Source organism: Pteropus medius, unplaced genomic scaffold, assembly GCF_902729225.1.
Source record: "Pteropus medius unplaced genomic scaffold, Ma_sr-lr_union100, whole genome shotgun sequence".
In the NCBI taxonomy this organism is placed as follows: domain Eukaryota; kingdom Metazoa; phylum Chordata; class Mammalia; order Chiroptera; family Pteropodidae; genus Pteropus; species Pteropus medius.
The window spans coordinates 1,395,201-1,414,775 of record NW_024354886.1 but is presented as its reverse complement, the minus strand read 5'-3'; the positions used below and the strand labels follow the sequence as shown (position 1 = coordinate 1,414,775).

The 19,575-nt window shown below is 43.0% G+C and overlaps 1 pseudogene; it reads left to right on the top strand.

Moving 5' to 3' along the window:
* The first annotated feature begins 16,869 nt into the window (after nucleotides 1–16,869).
* Nucleotides 16,870–18,173, top strand: LOC120597696 (elongation factor 1-alpha 1-like; annotated as a pseudogene).
* Nucleotides 18,174–19,575: the final 1,402 nt, after the last annotated feature.

Here is a 19,575-nt window from a genome sequence, read left to right as displayed (position 1 = left end):
GTAATATGTGAAGCAAGAAGACAATGAGAAATGCCCTCAAAATATTGATGGAAAAATTAACCTCTACCTGGAATTCTATACCTAGCTCAACTATAAATCAAATACTATAGAATAAAAACATCTCTAGACCTGTACAGTCTTAACAAATTTATCTCCCCATGTACTCTTCCTCAGGGAATTACTAGAGTATGTATGTGTGTGTGTGTGTGTGTGTGTGTGTGTGTGTGTGTGTGTGTATGTGTGTGTGTGTGTGTGTGTGAGGGAGAGAGAGAGAGAGAGAGAGAGAGAGAGAGAGAGGAGAGAGAGGAGAGAGAGAAAGAGAGAGAATTGAAATGGATGAGAAGAATATTGAATACAGGAAACATGAGCTCCAACACCAGAGAAGGATGAAAGAAATATCCAGAAGGACGATAAAAGGTGATCTCAGATTGACAGCTATGTACCAGGCATAGAGGACAACCAGCCTAGATGAGAGCAAAGTGCTCAAAAGATAGATATGTTAAGAGCTGTCATCACCAAGATCCCCACTGCTATTGATCCTTTTAGGGGTGGGGTGAGTGGAACCTAAGGACAGAATTCCTGGGTGAGGCTGGCTGATATGATCTGTTCATGACTTGCCTTGATCATTTCTGATGAGGTTGCTGCTTTTCCTGCTATTTTCTGGACCAGTTGAGGATGCTCTTTCACTTTCACAGAAATGTTCTGCTTCGATCTACTCAGAAGCTGAAGATAGAGTATGTTGAAGCAGAAAATCCAGAGCAATCCATGATCTGCATACCAATGGCCTGGCCCCCACAATAGCCCTACCAGATGCCCAGCTCTGGTGAGCCGTGTGTTTCCCAACTCATGACCTTGTTCACCTAGTTCCCCAAAAGGAACTCTTAGAAGCTCAGGGAAACTGAAACCAGGCTGACCCAGAGACTTGGTTTAGCTTATTTCTCCTGGACTGGGGCAATATTATCCTTTCATTCTCAGCTAGATTTGTGCTTCTACCCAATATACATTATTTAGGAATATATACCTAGATAATAAAACTGTAATGAAAATCAAGATAATGATTAGCATGCAAGTCAAGACAAGGTAACCTCTGAGGAAAAGGTTAGAGGTTTTATTTACAGAGGGGCATTTAGAGGACTTATAAAGTACTGGTTAATGTTCTATTAATTTTTATGAAAAGTACATAGGTGTTAAATGCACTGTATTTTCAACTCTACATATATTTAAAGTATTCTTCTGTACACATAATACATTTCCCAGTAAAATTTACACACTGATCAAAGCTACCCTGTGAAATAATGAAATCGTATGTTCAGATGTAGTCTTTGAGCCTTAAACAGAGGGAAATATGACAAGGGACATAAATTTCTCCTTTTCTCAGAGCCCAAATCAAGAGGCAGCAAAAATAACAATAAAATACCCAACCAGCTGTGCCATGCTGAGGTTTTTCAGACCAGTTTAATAAATTGGTTTCACAGCACTTAGAAGCCTGTTGTAATAACCTGAATTCTATGAAAGACAGTGCTGTGTAGAAAAGCAGTTCAGTACTCCCTAAGCTGTTAGTGAGATGATAGGTGGCTGTATATTTTCTCCTTGCCCCTCCTGATCCGTTCTCTGCCCTGTCCACGTTGCTCTACGCTCCAAAAGCCAGCTTTTATGGACTAGATCACCAGGCTCCTCTCATCTTTGGCTTTTAGCCATGTTCTGTCCATAGGAGGCACTGTCAGGGGAATCAAGGGCAAGAAGGAGAGAGAGGTCAAGGATATTTCTTCCCCTCTCCCTCCATGTTTCACCGTGCCTTATTGTTCCCTCAATTCTCCCCAGCCCTATAAATAATCCTGTATTAAATTTTCTGAAGTTAAACTCTTTTGAGTGTCCCTATCATTTCCTGCTGAGACCCTGACTTACTTTATTGTAATATTTAGATAGCCCTGCCCAGGGGTACATTTTCACTTTAATATGTATTTTGAAGACCAAAAAGCCCTTAGAACCCCAAATAAGCAGCTTTCTAATGGAGTAGTATTTCAGGCATTATTCCAGAGAAATTCTCATGTCAGCTCTCAAATCCGCCCATGCATTGCATTGTTCTCACAAGCAGCCTTGTCCAAGGAAAGATATGTATCTTATATCTCCCTGTGATAGGGGTCTGCAGCCTGTGGCTTTTTGTGGAAAGTTGTACATTGGTTTATTATTATTACTATTTAATGCATTACTATTAGCTAAGTATAGAAAGACCTGGGGGAATTTGCTTCTGGCTCATGACATTTTTATTCCTTTCCAACTCTGTCCTAGAGAAAAGGAAGACCTCCATCCGGGCACTAGCAGGATGCACAGTTCTGAGTGGCATCCTAGTGTTGCTTTAAGAGAGCCTTTTTTTCTGCACAGAGTGAGTCAGATGCTGACAGATGCCTAGCATCTCTCATCATCTTCCTGTTGCCCCTTCCTCTGTGATGATCAAAGCTCACTTCAGGAGTACTTCCAGAGAGAAGAAAGAAATAGCCAACAGAACCCCCAGGGCCAGGCAGGAAAAGCAAGTAAACAAGTGATTGACGCACTTTGTAGACAAGCTGGAGGGGCCTCAACGTAATCTCTGCTGGGGGCAAGTGTGAGCAGGGGAAGCTGAGGAAGCAGTCCCGGATGGGGGCGGAACTCCAGAGGGCTTGGGCAACAACTCATTGTTCCTCAGGGTTCCCAGGGAATAAGGCAGGCCTTCAACAAAACAAACGTGCGAAGAGGTCAGGCTATTTGTGTTGATAAACACGAAAAGAAGGGAAGTGACTAGCTGGAGGGGGTGGGGGAGGGCTTAGGTGGAATGTTCCTTATCCCGGACCCCTAAACCCTAAGGGACACAAGAGGAAAAAGGAGAAGGAGCTCAAACAAAAGGAGGCAGTGTTGAGTATTATTGAACACAGGGGACCTGGTGGTGGACAGACCTGGGTTCAAATCCTAGGGCCTCTATTTCTGTAAGTTGGCCCTATTATTTCATTTCTCTAGGCCTTGGTTTTACTATCTGTGAAATGGAAATGATACTTCTCATGCATAACATTTCACTGAAGGCTTAAGAAGATAATTACTTCAAGTGACTTACTTAGAAAGTTCTCTTAAAAAAAATGTTTCCTATTGTTATTAGGAAGATGTTGTATTAGTGGGAGATGGGAAGCAGTGTGCTGTGGAGAAACCACACTATTATCAGGCTCCTGGGTTTTAATCAAGGCTCCAGTACAAATTGACTGTGTGAACTTGAGCAAGTTACTCCCCATCCCTGATGCTGAGTTTCACCTCCCTGGAATGAGGGTGCTGAACACAGTCTCCAGGGTTCATTCTAATGCTCAGATGCTGGGTTCTAAAGAACTGTATCTAAGGTGTGACTAGGAAATTCTCTGACTTAAGACAAAAATAATGCACAAGCAGCCAAGTGGTGTGTTTGTTTCCATCATTCTGGTCTCCTTGGGAACTTTATTCTTATTATAATGATGCTGCCATTTCTCAAAACATTTTCAGATTCATTGGTTTAAAGTTATCTGCAAAGCCAGTTCTTGGAACCAAATTAGAAGAGCATCTCATTGCTTTATAGCCATGTGTTTCTTCTTTCTGTTTCTTTTATTTTTTGACCAGAAAAACTCTCATTTCCTTAAGGCAAATTAGATTCCAGTTCCAGTTTTGCCACTAGCTAGCAGAGGATTATAATTTTATCTCTTTTGACCTTGGTTTTCTCTTCTGGAAAATAGGATAATATCCACCGTGTAGTGTGGCCACTGATAAGCTAAGGACTAGGAGAGCAGTACCAGCAGGATGCTTGGCTTGGGGTAGGCAGTAAAATACATTCATATATCCATATATACATACCTTCCTTCTGTCATTCCTTCCCTATATTAATTACCCATGTGACCACTTATCTACTAAATAAATTCACAGCCCAGTAATCAGGCTTTATATTAGAAAAAACTAAGTCTTTCTCCTCCTATGTCTTCTATACTTTCACACAGAACACGTCATCTCTGACATTTCTGGCACCAAATGTGTGGGGTTCCCCCCACACTAAGCAATTTTCTGCAACATCAGCTGGATATACTACAACGTAATTCAGTTCTAACGCTGTCTACCTGGACATAGTGTCAGACCGCACAGGTTAAGGGCTCATTCCTATGACACTATCCCCCACTTCACATGCCAACTGCGGGCAGAAGGTACCCAGATTTCCCACAACTTCTGTCCAACTGCTACAATCTTAGGTTCCCATGACCTTCTCCTGCTTAGGATTGATTAATTGGCTACGACAGCTCACAGAAACATTTAAGTTACCAGGTCTTTAAAGGATATGATAAAGGATACAGATGAAGAGATACAGAGGGTCCTGAGTACAGGAGCTTCTGTCCCTGGGGACTTGGGTGCATCACTCTCTGGTATGCGGATGTGTTCACCTATTTGGAAGCTCTACAAACTCCATACTTTTGAAATTTTATGGAGTTTTTCTTGCGTAGGCATGATCAATTATTAACTCCACTTGTAGCATCTCTCCTCTCTAGAGAAGTGGGAGGGGGCACCGAAAATTCCAAGCTTCTAATCAAGGCTTGGTCTTTCTGGTGACCAGCCCCTATCCAGGAGCCCACCCAGGGTCACCTCATTAGAACAAAAGATGGTCTTATTGCTTTTATCACTTAGGAATTTCCAACGGTTTTAGGAGCCCTGTGTCAAGGACTGGGGATGAAGACCAAATATTTATTTCTTATTATAAATCACAATATCATAGGTTCCAAGTGATTTCTTTCCATTTCCCAAAATCAAATATACTTTCAGAAGTAAAGATTTGCTATCATGAAGAGTATTCAAAGGGTGTGGCTCAGACTCTAAATACTTCTCTTTAGACTATACACCACATTTAGACCTGCAGCCAACACTGTGATATTGAACAAGTACTTGGCTTCCAAAAGCCAGGGCTCAGGATGATACCCAGGGCTTGGGAAATGTTGAGAGCAAGGATGCACTTTGGAGCCAGCCAGACCTGGCTTTCAGGTTCAGGGAAGCCCTCGCTGGCTTGGAGACCTCTGTCAATCACATCATCCTTTGAAGTCTCATTTTATTCACCAGGAAAATGGAGGAGATAAAAAAGCCTCATAAAGTTGTTATGAGGCTTCTAAGTGCTAGATTTATGAAGAGACACTAGTTGGTGGGAATGTTAGTTCTTCGTAAGGCATAAGGCATCGACATACTTGTACCAGGTCCCATGTGGCAGTGGAAAATAGGGAAGAAAAGGCAGACGAGCAGTTTTAACTCTTTCTCAGTACAGCCTCTAGGAAGAAAAAGCCTCACCCCAGTGCTGTGCGGGTCCCTGACCTTCCTGTTTGGAAGCATGCTGCTGCTGTCTTTGTTCTCTCCCTCTCTCCTTCTTCAGCCTCTGGCCTCTGCGGTCCACATTCAGCCTCGAAGCTGCTAGGCAAGTTTCAAACATGTCCATGAAATGCCTTCTTCGCCTGAGGCTGCCTGATTGCTTTATTAGCCCTGGCCCTGGGAACACTTCTTTACAATGAGCAGTGACATTTACAGCTTCAAGAAGTGCAAGGGAAACATTTTTCTAGCTGACTCCTTTCTCTCTCTCTCTCTCTCTCTCTCTCTCTCTCTCTTCTCTTCTTGTCTCTCTCTGTCTCTCTCTCTCTCATGAAGCGATTATTATAGTCTTTCAAAGGTTCAAAGGTGAACTCTGTTAGTCAAAGATGTGCCCTAACTTCCCACAGGAGAAACACTGTACATCATATCAGAAACCTGATCTGTCTGAAGTGCACAAAATCAGCTGCTTGAAAATTGTAAAACAAAAGTCGTGTTTCTTCCTGTTCTGCCGCTGCGCTAGCTTCCCGGGCATGCTACCTGCGCAGCCACAGAGTCCTGCACCCAGAAGTGCCCTGCTCTTGGTTTAATAGTCTGCATTTAAAACTGGCATTATACAATATAAAGAACAGTAAAATTCATGCTAATAATTCGAAACCTTAATTTTTCTTTACTTAGAAAGATTTCGAATAGCAAATGAAAGCTCCATGACCAGTTGAGAACCACAGAAGGAAAAAGCTCGTTATTTTTGAACATTTAATGACACCCTTTTCCCACTTTTTAAACAAAGAACCCTGCATTTTCATTTTGCATTGAGTCCTGCAAATTAGGTAGTCAGCTCTGTCAGCAGCAGTATTAAAAACAACAGATGTTTCTATCATAAGAGGAGAAAATAAAAATAAACACGAATTACAAGCACTTTGGCATAGCTCACCTAATGATGACTTTAGTAGATTTTTCTTTTCCCAATTTATGTTTTATTCACTATTTTTTTTTCTTGCCTCCACTAAAAAGCTGTCCACTGCTGGACACACAAATTTCCATTTCAGTCTCTTGGCATTTTGTCTGGGGTTGGATATCTACTTTTTTAGGTGATTGCAATTATATCTATCTATGAACGCTGTGTGAGAACAAGACTCTTCTTCCTCCCTGGCCATCTCTCAATGGTTCTATCTCTCAATCCGATAGCATGTTAAAGGCTCTGAGGAGTCCCAAGGCAAAAACAAACATATGAAACATCCAATCTGTTTTGTTTTGATTAACTCAGAATTTTCCAAACTGGTATTGATCAGAGGTGTAACACCTCTAATTATCCTTGGAGTCAACAGAGTAGCAAGGTCCTGGAGGAAGTCTCTTAATCTCTCTAAGCCTCAGTTTTCTCATAAGTAAAATGGGATTAATCCTATCTCATAGGATTGTGGGGATTAAATTAGATCTCATGTGAAATATACACAGTAGGCCCTTGATAAAGGTAAAAGCTATTTTTATTAAAAATCTTAAAGAAGTGTTTCCCCTCCATAAGCCATTCCTGCTCAGCAGTCATAGCCTGTCTGTCTTTATGTTTCCTGGCCCATCTGCCTTTCCCTGTTTTCTTAACCCTCAACTTTGGGCTCATTACAAAGTCAGCATCCACCAGCCCATCAGTGTGATATGATCCTCATCCAGCATGCCAGGTATTGTTGTATAAATTTCTCTTTTCTATCACCCTCCCGATACTGGGCTGCAGTGAGGAGTGGGGCAGGGAAAGATAAGAGGCCACTTTAGCTACCCCGTGATGAAGGGTTTGTGGTCTTTGTCTTCATTTGGGAGATTTTTTTTTTTTTTGGAAGGAGATGTTCCTTTAAATGCACACAAGTATTTATAGCTATAAGTATTACAAAGTAATAAAATCTGCTTGCTGAGAGACAGACACTGAGCCCTGGGCTGAGCGACATCCAGAGGCAGAACATCATGTTAATGGAAGATGCCAGTTAGCGAAACTGTCTGTTCTACACTGAGGTCTTAATCCAAAACTAGAGCACTGGTGCAATTAGTGAAATGCCCTGTGTTGGGCTGGCTGTTGCTGAGGATTTCTCTGTTTCTTGTATCATCATCACAACTCTAATCATGGAGCCTTGTCTCTCTCTAACAGGGCCTGCTGAGTTAGGCCCAGGGACCCTTCTTGGATGTGGTGGGTAGAGTGCCAGCCATGCAATAGAACTTCCAGGATGCAGAGAGGAGAGCATCATGAAGCTACCTTTAGTGAAGTCTTCTATAGCAGTCAGGATTCAGGGAAGGAAACAGAAGCCACTCTAGGTATTTTAAGCTCAAAGCAATCAGACTTAATATAAGCACTTAGGTGCTTACAAGAAGAAAGAAGTCAGGGGCCACTTGAAGGCTATTGTTTCAAGGTCATACAGCTGCAAGCCAGAGGTCAGGAAGCTGCTGTTGCTTCTGTTGCTGCTTCTGCTGCTGCTACTACCACCATTGCATGATCCCCTGAAGCTGGTAACCAATAATTAGAACTTGGCCTCTGGCAGCTGCAAGCATATCTGCCCAATCTCACTTACTTCTTCCTTCTATATCTTGCCTACGTTTATCTCAGCATAAACTCTCTAGCTGCAAGGGAGTCTAGTAAAATAAATTTTGAAACTTCCAGCCCTTATAATACCGATAGAGGGTTGGAGGACATGAAAGAAAGTGGGCTGGATTTCAGGAGACCATATCAGGCATATCTTCTAGACAGAATAAGAGTAGTTTTCATTTAGTAAGTGCCTGTGATTCGCCAGAGTCTATGTTAGGTGGTTTACATACTCATCCAATTTGATTTTCAAAATAGTCCTTTGAGGAAGGTATAATAATAGCCCCATTTTACAGATGAAAAAACTGAGGATCAATGAAATTGAATAAATTACTCAAGGTCTGTAATGGTTAATTTCATGTATTAACTTGGATAGGCTAGGACACCCAGTTGTTTGGTCAAAAACCAGTCTAGATGTTGCTGTGAAGGGTACTTTTTTTAGATGTGATTTACATTTAAATTAGTAGACTTCGGGTAAAGCTGGTTACCCTCCACAATGTGATCGGACTTCATCAAATCAATTGAAGGCCTACGAGTTCCACTACTAGGAAGAAAGAATTCCGCCTTCACATGGCCTTCAGACTCAAGACTGCAATATTAACTCTTGCCAGAATTTCCAGTGTGCTCTGCCCTGAAGATTTTGGAATCCGACCCTGACAGTTGCATGAGTCAGTTCTTGAAAGTCTCTTAGATGATAGATAGATAGATAGATAGATAGATAGATAGATAGATAGATAGATTGATTTTAGGATAGAATCTCAGTAATTTTACTGAGTAAAAAGCCAGACCCCCTGAAGGAAAAATTTAAGAAAGATTGTTCTTGTGAACTCTTCCTGAAGAAACTTTTGGAAGACCAACTTCAACCTAAATGACACTGAAAATGGAAGATAACAAGGAATTACATGAGGCACATTGGCCTGTAGAGAAATTAATAGTCCATTGTTAGAATGAAAATGCCTGAAAAGGATTTAAATATGTTGGAAGAGTCTGGGAAATTAATTGTAGCTTGGAAGCATCCGTGCCTCAGAATATGGCCAAGAAATAAACGCAGAAAAGCAACCATCTCTGACAGCAGTAGAGATTAAGAAATCCTAAATTGATATAATGGGATGCTCCTGGCCACTCTACCTAAGGAATTTAGGCAACATTGGATTTTTATAATGTGCCCCGGGGATGTGGAACTTTTACTGCCTTCTTGAGAGTGGCACATCTGCCATTTTCTTAGGATGAGGGGACATTCCTTTCCATAAAGAGTAGACGATACCAAGTGGTCAAACAACAGATTGCTCAGTAGTTTGAAATGGTCTTGGCAGAAATTTAAAAAATATTTGAAAAGTTGTCAGATTTATTTTTTGGACAAATAAGGAAAATTTAATGAGTCGTAGTTTAGATTTTGGAATTACTGTTAATTTTCCGAGATGTGATCATGGTATTATGGTAATGGAGGAAAATGTCTAATTTATTGGAGAATTATGCTGAAATATTTAGGGATAGAGTGTCACATCTGTGATTTGCTTCTAAATTATTCAGCAAAAACATATATATCATACACAAAGAAAAAATATGGCAAAATGTTAGCAATTAGTGAACCTTGGTGAGGAGTATAAGGATGTTCATTACACTAATCTCAATTTTTCTGTAGGTGTGAAATTTCCAAAATGAAATGTTATCCAATTAATAACAATCAGATGACTTGAAGAAATAAGTCAAATGCACAGGAAATGTGGTTATGATTTGGGGAACTGAGAATGAGCAGAATATAAAGAATTTGTTGGAAAGCTGAAACTCTATGGAAAGGTTACACACTTCAATTAGTAATTTTATAAAACTTCCAGAGAGGGAAAGAATCCCTATAATCTATGCAAAATGAAGGCGATGCCCTATACATTATTAAGTTCAAGAAAAGAAAATTTCAGGCTTAAGTTGACATGGAACTGTGACGGGGAAGAGTGGAATGAATGAAATACTGAGCTCAGTAAATGAATCAAATCCAATCAGAAAGCTCAGAAATTTCTAGAAGAAGCTCTATTGCACAAAAAGGATGAAACTCTCATTTTGAATAATTGCACTGGGCTTCTGAAACACCTGATAACCAGGGCGAGAAGGTAAAGTTAGAGAAAACAGACAATAGCTACCTCTTGAGCAAAATGAAGAATGGTTGAAAAACATAGAGTCTATTTTCAATCCAAACTGAGTGATGAAGGGGTCAGCAAGGCATAAGCTGGAAGCGCAAAGTTGGGCATTGACCCTAGGACATAGCATTTCATCAAAGCACACCTGGAAAATGAATGCATAGCCTTGCAGCTGAAGCATAAGTCCTTTTTTAAAAAAGTTAATTTATTTTTCAATTACAGTTGACCTACAATATTATATTAGTTTCAACGATATAATATAGTGATTAGATACTTATATAACTTATGAGGTGATCACCCCAATAAGTCTAGTACCTATCTGACATCATACTTAGTTATGACAATATTATTGACTATATTTCGTTTGCTGTACCTGAAACGCAAGTTTTTAATAACCTGGGCAGGCAGAGAGGCATGGCTCTGCAGGAGAATAAATGGGAAGAGGGACACGTGAGTGCCCTCAGTTGCAGAGGAAGTGAAAGCTTAGAAGCAGTGAATTTAAGAACAGGAGGATGACCTGGGGTCAGAGGAGGCAGGGGTGAGCTGTAATGAAACCTAAATTGCATGTTTTGATAAGAAGGTCCATGACAGCAAGCTGGTGCTGCAGAAAGAGCTATTGTTGGAGAGAAGAGGCAAGCTGTCAGATAGGGACAGAAATTAATACCAGTAAAACCAGAACATCAGTGCTTCAAACACCAGTGAAGACTCGATCATCATATCCTACTACAGAGAGTTCTTCTGAGCCCAGGTTGCTCTTCTGGGCCACCTGTGGGAACTGGAGGTACTGTCTGCCCAGGGCCAACTACACAGTTTGCCGGGTTCAGTGCAAAATGAAAATCTCGTCCCTTGCTCAAAAAGCAGGAAAAAATACCTTTGGAAAGTAGTAAAATATATAGCTCTTGCCTGCTTTCTGGCGCCTCTTGATGTGACATGATGTTTTTTATTTGTTATTTAATGTTAATCTAAGTAAGAAAAAATTAAAATTTTTCATTATTATCATGAATTTACCACTTATCTTTATATTATCCTATGGCACATTTAAATGCAATATAAGAGCATTTATCTCATATGCAGAATCACTGAAATTACACAATTCTCATTTGGTAGTTTATACCTGTATTTAGTTCTTATATGTATTTAGTTCTTACTAGAACAGTGGAAATGCAGCACAAAACAATTAAACTTTTAAATTTTCATTTCTTGATTCCTGCACATTCTGTCAACACTCTACCTTTGGCTTACTGATGAGTAAGGAAGGACCAAAGGGAACATGATGTATTGAGTTACCCTACCTTTCCCTTTTCCTCCATGTCATCAATTTCAATGAAGGGGTTAGCACAAGTGAAAGAGTTCCACGGTCATTCATGTTTCTTAGAGTGCCACTGCCGTCTTTCTGCGTTTGACGCAAGCTCTGGTTCTAATGGAAGGTGTGGCCTCTCCGGGCTGTCGGCAGCCTTGCTTTCCCTCAGTCATAGACATAACATGCTGCTCACCTTGTACCTGCTTTATACCTTGTCTCACTCAATCCCTATGCGTTGGGGGTCCACCAGAATTCTGTGCTCATGAAGCCAAAACACAAGTTCAAAGATAAAGTTATTAAGAATTTCAAGATGGCAGCGGCAGAATATTAAACCAAGCATGGAGCTGAGCATCAGACCCGGTGCAACAGCAAATGAAAACAAGGGGTTTCAAAGGAGCAAAAAGTCCCAGCCTGTCTGCTTTGGTATCTGGGATGGGGCCTCCAGAAGAATGACTTCCCCGGCAGAGCCATCTCACTTCTTACTTAAGCATGCCACTTGTACCCTCTGTGCTTGAATGCTTGGCTGTGGCTCTGTGCCCTCCCCAGGCACCCAAAGTCAATTTGATCCTGTATTTATAATTATCTGTTGCCTCCCACTTGGGTTCCAGGTGCTTTGATTATAAAAACACCCACCATCTCTCACGGGGTCAGGGTCTGGGAGAAAGTAGCTCACTAATCTTTATGGCTGTGGTAATATTTCATGTCAAGGTAGTGAGTGGATCTGCCCACGCTCACTTTATTCTCTCCGCGCTGCAGGCGCTGATCGTATTGATTATATCTATAATGACATGATGGCTGCTTGCTGGAGCAGGACATGTAAATACCTTGACTTTCAGATGGAAGTCATTTCTACCTTTGTCAAAAGCAGAAATGTGTCCTCAGAGATCATGAGAGTATACTTGGCCCGAAAAGGTCTCACCAGGCGGCATCTCTTTCCTACAATGGCTAACGCCATCCCTCCCCCTGGATGCCAATATTCATGCAATGGATGGAATGGACGGATGAGTGGAATCACTTAAGTCTGATAAGTAATAGAGTGTCCGAAGTGAAAAGGTTCCCAGAGATCTTAGAATCCAACACTCAGTATACAGAAAAGAAAACTGAGGATGTCTAGGATATTAGTATGCCTTTGTTCTAGGCATACACTAGGGGAAGGCCACTTCTAGCCCATATAGGGCCTTTTTGCAAATAAGAAAAGACATCACTTCCTCCCAGTGAACTCAGCCCTGCTCCAGGATGCATGATTTGGCAAGCAGAGTGGCAGCTAAATTTTAGCCCCCGCTAACTCCTTGGTCAGGCACCCTTGTGCAGTGAAAAACCTTCAGGATTCTCATAAGCAGCTCCGGCTAAGGAAGGGCAAAATTTGTCCCCAAGGACAGAGCCTGAGCCTTGTTTATGCCTGTAAATCCCACCTCATCTAGATCTGTGCCTGTCTCAGTACAGGAGGAAGAGAAATATTTACATAAGGAAAGAAGGGAACAGAGAGGAGCAATACCAATATCCTTGGGAACTTTGTAAGTGAAACTTTGTGAAGGAACAAAACAAGTAAAGCCCAAACAGCTGATTGCTAGGTCTGGCACAGGAAAATAAAGCAACATGAAATAGAGTCCAATTAGTTTGCTTAAACAATATTAAACTCCAGAGGAAGATGGAAAGATAGCCCTGCTGACATTACTGCAAGCTGTGGAGTGGGGCCAGGCAATTATATTATGGAAAACAGATAAGTTTTTGAGTTGCCAAATAAAGAAGCAATCACAGAGATAAAAGTAGGTGCTTTTCCCAAACGGAAAACATAACTAAATCATTTATCAGCTTCCTATACAGAGCTCAGGCACCTGATCCGGAGACAAATAAGGGGATTGTTTTTTTCAGTGGTGTTATCTTGAATAGCCTGATTCCTCTGCCTCAAGCTAATTTGGATTAATCTACCTTCCCAGGAGGCTATAAAATTCTTTCTTTCTTCCATAAAACTTTAGAAGGACAGATGGTCACTCATCTACAAGTAACATTTGAATTCCTGCCTTACCCCCCAAGGCGGAGGGTAGAGAGGAGGGATCTGGGGGAGGGGTGTTGTCAAGAGCAGAGTGGCAGATAAAAGGGAGGAGGTTAAAATCTTGCAATATGTTCGGAAGTTCAATAATGTCTTCTGTTTCTCTGTCTCATTTATTTTGACAACAAACCCTTTCTTTGAGGATCAGCTTGGTCTGTGTCACCCCAGAGTAGAGGTTTTATAATCTTTTTGGAGTCACGGATCCCTTTGAAAATCTAGTCAAATAACATGTTCCTCCTCAGAAAAGATGCCCACATACATATACTCACACATTTTGACAATGTCAAAGGATTCGTGCATCCCCTGAAGCCCATCCTTGGATACCAAGTTAAAAACACCTGTTTTAGAGCCTGGCCTGGAAGCCCTTTTGGAGAGGGCCCTAGAAGCTTAAACGATAGCACCCAACACTGTCCGTTTTGCATTTTAATGGTTTTGAAGGCCTCGATTGCATTACGAGCTGCTTGGAAATGGCCATTCTTAGAAGCATTAGTGGGGACCTGCCAATTGAGACCTTGGGGAGGAAAGAAGAAACTGATAGAAACTTCAAGAAGTTAGGTCTTCATGGAAGGTTAGCCTGTAATTTATCAATGCTGCCAGATGGTGGCAGTGCTAGTCTCATGGCTCTTCCAAATGAGCCTGTGTGCGTATTTCTGGGTTCTAAAATCAAACCAATAATTTTCCATTCAACTTTTTTGATAGATAAAGAACAAAGACCCAAATACATGTCTACCAAGTGCCTACTGCTGGTCCAGGTATTGCGGGTACAAGATAAAGAAAATACATCAATGTCTTTATATCCCCCCCCTTTTTTTTTACTTCCTGTAGCAATAATTGGCCATTGGTAGGGCTAGATTTTTATTCCTGAAATTCTTTCAACTGTTTTCCCTTTCAGAGTCAGTAAGTACCTATATGCCTTTCTCTGTAATTCCATAATATGTGTGTAAGTTATGCCTGGTTATTTTTTCCCCCCGAATTTCCTAAACTCTGAGATGATGTAGTCTCTTTTCTTGAATAATCTAAACAAGAACTCTTTATTAAACTACCTAAATATTATACAGATGAAGAAGTATTATTAATCACCAAGGAGTTCACTAAGCTCCCTTCATAAACTAGAGGTGGAGTTCCTAAGTGCCCCCTGCCCACAACACCTCTAATTTGCATGTGCATGTGCGTATGTGCGCACAAGCGTGCTCCACACACACACACACACATACACACACACACACACACAATAATACACAACCATTCTTTAGGCTGCTGAGATGCAGGTCTGCTCTCATAAGGAAGTTGAGTTGGGCCTTGAAGAAAAAATTCTGATTATCTCTCAAAGTAATCGTTTTCTCTGAATTCCCAATTACTGTGTCAAGAGAGCAATGGGGACCTGACGTATGGAACCATGAGGGGACTGAGAATCTGATTTGGAATGATTGCAGAGATGCAAGGATGGACGTCACAGGAGTAGGTGGGGCCAGCCAGAGAGACTGAAGAAGATGGTGGGGGCAGAGCCTTCTATGACGGACCGTCCTGGGGGCAGCTGAGAGGGTAAAATGGTGTGTGTTAGTTTGCTAGGGCTTCCATAACACAGTAAACACAAACTGGGTATCCTGGAACAACAGAAATTTATTCTCTCATAGGTCTGGAGGCCAGAAGTCTGAGATCATGGTGCTGGCAGTGTTGGTTCCTTCTGAGGGTTGTGAGGGAGTATCTGTTCCGGGCCTCCCTCTTAGCTTCTGAGGTTTCTGGGATGCTCCTGTAATAAATGCCTAAGAATGCAGAAGTGGCTTTAAAATTGGATAATGGGTAGTGGCTGGAAGAGTTTGAAGATGCTTGATAGAAAAAATGTAGATTGCTGTGAGAGACTGTTAAAGGTCTCAGACGGAATGAGGAACACATTGTTGGAAACTGGAAGGAAGGCGATCCTTGTTCTGTGTACCTCAGAGCTGGGGAGGAAAAACACAAGGATCTCTGTGCAACAATTTTTCAGCAAACGTGAGGGCTCTGATGTCACATCAAGGTGTCCTACCATGGGGGTAGTGTGAGGCTGGCTCAACAGGGAAGGACTGGAGGGTCAGGCTGCAGCTCCTGGTGGAGAATCTCTAGGGTGTTAGAAGCTCTGCAGACAAAACAAGTTTCTTAAAGGCAAGGGGTGAGGAAGCCTGGGGAACTGTCTCCGAGGCCGCCCCCGGCGAGTTCCTCTTTCCCCTTTTTTTGGGGGGGATTGTCTCCTCAAACTCCTCAGCACTGCTTTCTCCAGGCTGGTTCCTCCCAACCCCGCCCCCTTTTGCTCACCTCTTGACAGTGACTCTACCATTTTGGACTCTTTGTACCTGCCCCAGAGCCTTAGGCAAAGGGTGTTTCATAAGCCCTCACAACAGCTCCTGAGGCTGGCAGGACCGGAACTGTTAGTTTTATTTTATAAACAAGGCTCTAAGGCTCAGAGACATTATCCATTTTATCCAGGACACACAGAGTGTTAGAGCAGTACTCAAGCCTCTGTTCTCTAGACTCCCAGCCTGGGGCTGGGTACATTCCATTCTACGGCTTTGGTTTCCTGTTCTGGAAGGCTCGGCCTGAGGGAGAAGGTGAAGCCAGAGGCAGAGAAACCTTGAACTCCCCAGGTGTTACCGCCTCCAAAGAGAACCTAGCTTTTGGAAGATCTTCATCTCCCAGGCTCTCGAGCACCCCTGAGGGACAGAAACTTCAGCTTTGCAGTTGGTGTGACCACAAGAGGGCAGTGGCACCCTGTGATGATCTGCTGGCAGGTTGGGGTTTGAGGTCTGCAGGGTGGGGAGGGGGCTTAGCTTCCCCAGACATTCTCTGAGCTCCCTGCTGCCAGTACCCTTCCCAGAGTCTCCTCTGCCCCACCCAGAGAGGCTCATTGGCTTTCAGGGTATATAACTTTTACTCAAATTGGTCATTCCAGGGTTTCCTGAGCTGGGGTGGGCTTGGTGCTGGAGGAGCACCCCCCCCCATTTCCCACTACAAACACCCACATACAGCCCCAATATAAAACCACCAGACTGCCTCACTCTGGCCTCCCTGGAGACTGAGTTATGATAGAATTCACGCTGAGCACCCCCTCTGCTGCTCCCTGGTCACTATAGGCAGAGTGGGGCTGCTCCCCTCCTTTTGTGCTTCTTCCTTCTCTCCCAGTCCTCAAGATTTTAGAATTCTGAGAGAACAGCCCCTCCAGAGGTTCTGGAACTGGGCTCAACAGGCCTCACTGGATCCAGCCCAGCCCCCAGGGAATTGTGAGGAGTGTGGGAGGGAGCGGACGGACTACAGCCCCCCTCCCCTCCCACCTACTGTCAGCTATTTTGTACTTTGAGCTTTTTCTTAAGATTTCTTTTTGCTTTTTTGCAATGTGTCTGCTGCCAGAACACAGGTGTGAAAACCGCCGCTAAATCTAAGCCAAAACAGGAAAAGAAAAGACTCATATCAATATCATTGTCACTGGACACGTAGAATTGGGCAAGTCTACCACAACTGGTCATCTGGTCTACAAATGTGGTGAGACTGACAAAAGATCCAGCGAAAAATTTGAGAAGGAGGCTGCTGAGATGAAGGAAGAGCTCCTTTAAGTATGCCTGGGTCTTGGATAGATTGAGAGCTGAACATGAGCATGGTATCACCATGGATATCTCCCTGTGGAAATTCGAGACCAGCAAGTATTATGTGACCATCATTGATGCCCCGGGACACAGAGACTTTATCAAAAACATGATTACAGGCACATCACAGGCTGACTGTGCTGTCCTGAGTGTTGCTGCTGGTGTTGGTATTGAATTTGAAGCACGTTATCTCGAAGAATGGGCAGACCCATGAGCATGCCCTTCTGGCTTACACACTGGGTGTGAAAAAGCTAATCGTTGGTGTTAACAAGATGGATTCCACTGAGCCACCTTACAGCCAGAAGAGATACGAGGAAATTGTTAAGGAAGTCGGCACCTACATTGAGAATATTGGCTACAACTCTGACACAGTAGCATTTGTGCCAATTTCTTGTCAGAATAGTGACAACACGCTGGAGCTAAGAGCTAACATGCCATGGTTTAAGGGATGGAAAGGCACCCGTAAAGATGGCAGTGCAAGTGGAACCACGCTGCTTGAAGCTCTGGATTGTATCCTGCCACTAACTCATCCAACTGACAAGCCTTCGCGTCTGCCACCCCAGGATGTCTACAGAATTGGTGGTATTAGTACTGTCTCTGTGGGTCAAGTGGAGACTGGTGTTCTCAAACCCGGCATGGTGGTCACCTTTGCTCCAGTCAATGTAACAACTGAAGTAGAGTCTGTTGAAATGCACCATGAAGCTCTGAGTGAAGCTATTCCTGGGGAAAACACAGGCTTCAATGTCAAGAATGTGTCTGCCAAAAGTGTTCATCGTGGCAATGTGGCTGGTGACAGCAAAAATGACCTACCAGTGAAAGCAGCTGGCTTCACGACTCAGGTGATTATCCTGAACCACCCAGGCCAAATCAGTGCCAGATATGCACCTGTGCTGGATTGTCCTGCGGCTCACATCGCTTGCAAATTTGCTGAGCTAAAGGAGAAGACTGACTGATCGTCGTTCTGGGAAAAAGCTGGAAGATGCCCCAAAGTTTTTGAAATCTGGTGATGCTGGCAAGTCCATGTGAGTTGAAAGCTTCTCTGACTATCCTCCTCTGGGCTGTTTTGCTGTTTGTGACATGAGACAGACAGACAATTGCTATGGGTATCAACAAAGCAGTGGACAAGAAGGCAGCTGGAGCTGGCAAGGTCACCAACTCTGCCAGGAAAGCTTAGAAGGCTAAATGAATATCATCCCCAACATCTGCCACTCCAGTCTAAACCAGTGGTGGAAGAATAGTCTCAGAACCATTTGTCTCATTTGGCCACTTATGTTTAATAGTAAAAGACCAGTTAATAATTATGATGCATCATAAAACCTTCAGAAGGAAAGGAGAATGTTTTGTGGACCATTTGGGTTTTTTGTGTGTGTGAGTATGGCAGTTTTTAAGTTATTCGTTTTTAAAACCAGTACTTTTTAATGGAAATAACTTGACCAAAATCTGTCTCAGAATTTTGAGACCTCATTAAAACAAAGTTGAATGAGGAAAAAAAGATTTCTTTTGAAGAAAGGTTCCACTGCTTGAGGAGAGAGAGAAGTCTCTGCAAACCACTAAACTAATCCATTCTCCTCATTTCACAGATGTGAAAACTGAGACCCAGGGGCAGAGACTTGCCTGACCACACGCTTCAAGAGAAGCAGAGTCAACCCTGGAACCCAAGTCTCCTGGCCACCAGGACCACCCCACACAGTCCCATGTGGGCATATGGATGTGTGAGAGAGCAGGGGAAACTTGTCAGAAACATGACAGAAGAGTCCAAAAGTCCATATCAACGTACCAGTTAGAATCTTCCATTCATTCGATAAATATTAATTGAGCACCTACTATATGCCAGGCATCCAGATACATGGGATGCAATAGGGAGCAGAAAAAAGGTCCTACTTTCAAAAAGCTTAAATTCTAGTGGGAGTTCCGTTTGTTTTGTCACAAACTGAAATGGCAAGATAAATGGTTAAAAACCCATCCCTACCTCTCCAATTTTGTAGTTGCTGTGCCCATGCTCCATGCTCCTCGTGATCTGTCCTGTTTTCTTCTTACCCCTTGTCTGTCTCCTCTGTATCTTTCCTGACTCCAGAACCTGTCCTCTTGCTCCTCCAAGAAGGCATCATGACAGGCTAGAAGGGACCTGCCCTCTGGATCCACACAGAGCCAAGGAATGAACGCCGAGAAGCTATTTATGTGGGTGGCCAGAGGTCCTGCTGTGCCAAGCCTGCAGCAGGCTGCCCCTGGCCCATCACTGGAGCCCATGAGTCTGCAGAATTGACTGCCTTGGGCCACAGATCCCAGACTCCAACCTCTCTGCCCCATAGCAGAGGGAGGGGAAGAGTGAAAGACTAGGAGGGAGGGCCAGGAATCAGCTGGCTGGCCCCCACCGAACCCTGGTTGCCCTGTGGGGAGTCCCAGACCTCCAAGTCCATCCAAAGTGTCTCTATGGGTGAGGACCCCCAGTCTGGGCCTCCCTAAACACCATCCCAGAAACAGAATGCATTTCCTGGGTGTTTCTAGAGAAGCCTCTGAAGACCTAGAGAAACTGGACTCATCACACACTCACGGCAGCACACAAGGGAGTATTTGTTGTTTGGAAGTGTCCCTCATTCCCAGTT